The following is a 6,000-nucleotide window of genomic DNA, read 5'->3' on the forward strand; positions in this document are numbered from 1 at the left end:
ACCAGTCAACGAATGCAAAGAGGTCATAAGGAAACCATCAACCATATCAAAATCAGAGAATTCCAATCAGAGGAGTCAGCGAAATCATCAGAGGAGGAGTTAGCAAAGATTTCAACACTTTGATTAAAAGGATAAACACGCCATTTCACAAGAAGGAAATCTAACTTGGAATTACGATTCCAAAGTCAAGGGGAAAATGCTTATCTTTGCTTTCTTACAATATTAGAACTCTTATGTCTCCATGATTTGCAGGGATTACTATTATTGTTATCATCATTCTTATTGAATGAAGCCAACCAGCGCAGGTTTAATTGAAGACCTAGGATAATAAAAAGACTCGGCAGCGTAGACGAAGGTATTTGGCAGTGGGACTCGGCAGCTCAGACGAAGGAACTTGGCGGCGCAGACTACCCAAGTTAATTGGCAGCACATACTCGCCTGCGCAGCTCAAGGGACTCTAGCGAGGAATCATGCTCGCCAGAGGAATCATGCTCGCCAGAGGAATCACACTCGCCAGAGGAATCATGCTCGCCAGAGGAATCATACTCGCCAGAGGAATCATGCTCGCCAGAGGAATCACACTCGCCAGAGGAATCATGCTCGCCAGAGGAATCATGCTCGCCAGAGGAATCATACTTAATCAGAGGAAAGGTCCTTGCTAGAGAGAAGGCTTACGCCAGATGAATCGTCCACCTCACCAGTGAATCTACCTTTTTGCCCCTGACCACGCGGAGTGCATGTTCTCATATAGGAGTTTACTATTTTGGAGACTAAGATCATTGTACTAAGTTTTGGGCCTAAATCCAATTATTAGAGTTCATGGGCCTAAGGTCTTTAGGGCTCACTCTCACATCTATAAATAGAAGGTTAGCATTAGCATTAAGGGGATCATGCTTTATTTTTGAGCAACACTTGTAATATGTAAATACTCTCTCAAAGTATAGTGAAACCAACGAAGAACTCCCGTGGACGTAGATCATTTATGATCGAACCACGTACGCCTTGTCTCGTTTATCGTTTTCTTAATTAGGGTAAGATTTCATGCTTCACCAGTTATAAGTAGAGATTATCAAAACAATTTTATACTTTCGGCTATCATTCTTGTTTGATTTATTGACAGCCTTATTTCATTCAGTTTAAGCTCTTCAAGCGACTTTAGCCTCTTCCAATTATATGTATCTAGGCAATAGAAACATTATCCCGTCAAAATTTTTAGGAGGTGTGATCTATAAAGCATCGAAAAAAGGCCCCGACTTTAGCCCTATAAAGGCGTAACCTCTTATTTATTTGTTTGTTTTTTTTTTTTTTTGATCGGACAAAGTTATGTTAGATGTTAACAATTAGTTCCCCAAACACTCCAAGAATTCACCAAGCCCACCTTATCTCTCCAAACACCAAATTCGCTCCCAAAGGGGATCGAACCCGGGTCTCATCACTTAAGTGAGGACCCGGTGGCCAGGTGAGCTAAGCCCCCTGGTTTAACCTCTTATTTGTGACTCAGCGCCAGATACCTACATAGAGGCTATATTGAAGTATGCAACATAATCCCTCAAAAATTCATTGGGTTCTTGTTTCATGTCCATCAACGACAATATATCTATATAAATAAATATAAATTGCAATAATATTTGGTTATTTGTGTCAATAAAATCTGTATAATACTCGCTAATTTAAATTCGATTATCCTTTTAAAATGAATTGTACAAATTCTACACACACACATATAATGAAATCTAATGAAAAATTAATGTATATCATTTTATTTAAATTTTCAATTGACGACGTCTATTTAAAAACTGATGTGATTGTATAAAATTTATCTTTTTAATAGATTTTGAATTGGTGAAGTTTCATTAAAAAATTAATACTATGATATTCAAAATCAAATGGATAGAATGAAGTCGTGTTTTTCATTCGAAAATAATACAATTCCATAAATCAAATAATTACTTGTATATTAATATTTTCAAATGCAATAAAAAATTATATTGTGTAAAATAAGAGAGGGGAGTTTTGTTAATTGATTATCTGTTACAATTATAAAACTGACATTACAAAGTTGTTCAGTCCCGATGGGTATCTGAACTGGTGTATGGGGGGGGGATACACCAGTAGACTATTTTTAAAACTGAAAATCGAAATCAGTTTCTAAACTAAAACTGAAGTGAGTCGAGTAAGAAAGATCAGTTTGAAAGAGGGTTAAGACTGATACTGATAATGAGTTAGTAGGTTAGCTTCAATTCGAGGAACTGTTCAACTAACTGAAGTTCAGATAAGGTTTCAGTCTTATCAGTTTTCAAAATCAGAGTAGTGTTAGAAATCCTACTGATTATCCTTAGACTAATCAGTTAGACTGATAACACTGATGCAAAAGCAATTTAAGAAATAGCTTTTAGTGAATCAGATTATCAGTTTTAGGGTTTATCATTTAAGTTATCAATTTCAGAATAAGTAGGGTTTGTGCACAGATAGAAACTGAAATACTGAAAACAATAAATAAAACAAGGATTTTTACGTGGTTCAGAATACTGATTCTTATGTTCACGATCAGTTGATCATATTGACAATCGATTCATCTCGTGCTTATGGGAGCACAACAAACCTAGCTCATGCTTACGGGTGCACAACAAACCTAACAATTGAAACACTCATTTCAGTGCCAACAACCGTTGAACTTATCTTCCTTAGCTTGTTGGTGCTAAGTAAACCACACGTTTAGCTTGCGGGTGCTAAACAACCTAGAGTCCAGACAATTGTCTCGAATTCTCTCTCAAACTCTCTTTTCGTTCTTCAGAAAAGGGTTCGAATGTCCAACTAGGATTATTGAGAACAGGATCTCAGTAATCAGTTTCTAGGCTAAGGATAGGAGTGTATATGCCTAAAACAACTAAGAGAATGTATGTTTATCATGTGAACTAATACTTACAACAATGGTGATTCTCTTCTTCGATTCAAACTTAGAATGCAGTGAGATTAGCTTGACTCTTGAGTTCGACAGAGCTTCGGCTTTGTGCGTTGAATCGGTGAAGAATGAGGTTGATCCTTGAACTCTATTTATAGGCAGCGTCTGGAGAATAGATCCGTTGGAGGAGGTCCTTTTTCATTTTCTACCGTTGTGACTCAGATTTAAATCTGGCTCATGTTCTCAGTCTTCGGTCTCTTTAAACTAAAAGTAGGTACCGTCCTTGCTTTCATAGGAGATGGTGTTGTAGAATAAAGCAACACGAAATGGGAAACTCTGCACTCTGAATTACGATTCTGCATGTCTTCGCATTAAATGCAGCTTGTACTGGCAGTCAGCAGCTTACTTTCCACGTGGCTATGAAGGAACTGAGCGAAACATTCTTAGACTGAAGAATGTTCGATGTATCTTCTGAAGCATTAGTCAGTGCTTTAACCGACGTGGCGTATATCAGTGTTTTCCTAACACTGGTACTTCAGTGATAGTCCTTCTGTTGAGTCAGCAGTCCTGATTTAGTTGGTCTTCAGTCTTCAGTCGTTGGATCTTCAGTTCTTCAGTCTTCCGATCTTTGGCCTTTACCTTTTCACTGATCTTTAGTCTAACTAGGAGAATGAACACTAACACATGAGTTCAATGAAATTCTAGTCTTTAAAAGATAATCTAAGTGTTTTGGGATCACCAAAACCAAGGGTAGGATATTTTAATTAATTTTCCAACAAAAGTAAACATTAATATTAATTTAGACTAAATAATAAATATTAAAACATAGAGAAAATTTCATGTAGGCATATATATGCTATCTCAAATTCGTTTTTTAATAAAATAATTTTACAATATGTTCTCGTCCCGAACTTATATAATAATACCCGCTAATTACCAAAACCCATTTATAATATATCTATAAAAATAAAAATAAAATTTTATAATAATTGATTATTTGTGACAATAAAATCCGAACATTATAAAGTAACCATTCATAATAAATAATAACATTACTCGCTAATTAGTTCTTTTCGTTTCAAATCTATATAGCAATACCCGCTAACTTAAATTCGACTTTCAAAGCCTAATGAGATGTACAAATTCTATATATCATTTTATAGTGAAAGCTAATGAAAAATAAATGTGTATAATTTTATTTAGATTTTCAATTGACGAAGTCTATTTAAAAACTGACGTGGTTGTATAAAATTTATTGTTTTATATAGATTTTGAATAGGTAAAGGTTCATAAAAATAATAATATGACTCGAAATAAAATGAATATAATGAAGTTGTGTTTTTCATTCAAAAATGGTCCAATTCCATAAATCAAATATTACATGTATATTTAATATTTCCAAATGCTATAAAAATTATATCGTGTAAAATAAGAGAGAGAGGAGAGAGAGAATTTATTCTAAAACTTTTAACTTGCATATCTATTTTTATTTAAAATTTATTATTTACATATTATATATCAAATTTAAGCTTCTGTAACGATATTTTAATTTGATATGTATATCAAATATTTTATCATTAACCAAAGTGCAAGCTTCTACCAAAAATGAAACGCACAAAATGAGAATAAAAAATAAAAGAGAAAAAAGAAATAAAGAAAATTCTAGCAATAATGGAAATTTTTTATTTTGAGAGAGAGAATTATTATTGAAAATATAGAAATGAAATATAAATATTATTAAAAGAAATAAATGTAGGATTGTAGGCAAATAAAATAAAAATCTCTCACTAATATCCACATAGGCTATGAATTATGGAGAGGACAAAATCTGAAACCGTATTATATATATAATTTAATGATACTTAAATTTTATATTATAATTGGATTATCAAACTTTCTTCTAATTAATTTGTTCAATTCAGTAATTAATCATAGCTTAATTTTCTTTTCTACGAGAGTGTGTGGGTAATGAGAGAAGAGTCATACTAAGTTCCAGGATTAAACTAAATGAAATCTTGAATTTTAATTGAACAACGTGCAAAATTCGAGAACCTTAAATATAGTGGAAGTATAGGGACTTTTACGCGTTAATTATTAAAAATAAACTAACAAAATGTACTATTTTTTTTAGATAAGATGGGTAATTGCAAAATAAATTACAAATTTTAATTGCAATTTCAAGATCACTGTAAATTTTTACAAAAATACCCGTTTTTTTAATTTTTGCAATTGGGATTTTTCTCTAATATTGCTGGAAATTGATTTTGATTTGGCCAATGTCTGATCTGTTCTAGAGTGACGATGACATTTCATTTTGCAAAATTAAATAACATATGATTGATTTAAGTTTCAAGTAGATGATCGTTGTATATTTATTTGTTCAAAATTGATTTCCGTTGAGTAAGAATAACTATTTAAAGCTTATTGCTTAAAATATGGAGTTGTGAGTTAAAAGTAAGTTAATGTTTTCTCCAAATTATTATATTGGTACATGTAGTAATTATGTGCTCAAGTGATGGGCTGTGAAGCCCACACATGCGCCGTCGCCCGAGCCCGTGCCCTATTGTGACTACGCCCGGTGTATGGTGGAAATTGATCTTTGAGCTAGACCATAGAGTCTGTTAAATTGGATATTTTGGACCACCGATTTTCTCAAACCCAAATGATCGTGGCCTAATACGTTAGGCCTATGCATGTACGTGGGGACCGCTCTATCCCGTAGTTGATCAGTAGAACCCACACGATAGCCTATTGTAACTGCACCAAGAGTTGTTCCCAAAATAACCAGAAACTTCTCGTTATAATGGGACGAGTGGGGGTTACGTCGATAACCTCCACGTATTGATGATAATGACATGACTTATAATCGGGTCATGATGAGACGACAATGATTATGTCGATAAGCCTACAGGCTCCCCTCATAAGAGGATTGTGCCTATAAATAGGTCGCCAGTCACTCATGCATTTCAGGCAATGAAATATACATACAAGCACTCTCTCTGCATACTCACTTCATATAGTAGAAATTTTGTTCTCGCTTCACTTTATTTCGCCGGAGCTCGTCAAACGTGAACCAAATCAAAGCGTATCTCGTCTTG

This window comes from Salvia miltiorrhiza, chromosome 5, assembly GCF_028751815.1.
Source record: "Salvia miltiorrhiza cultivar Shanhuang (shh) chromosome 5, IMPLAD_Smil_shh, whole genome shotgun sequence".
In the NCBI taxonomy this organism is placed as follows: domain Eukaryota; kingdom Viridiplantae; phylum Streptophyta; class Magnoliopsida; order Lamiales; family Lamiaceae; genus Salvia; species Salvia miltiorrhiza.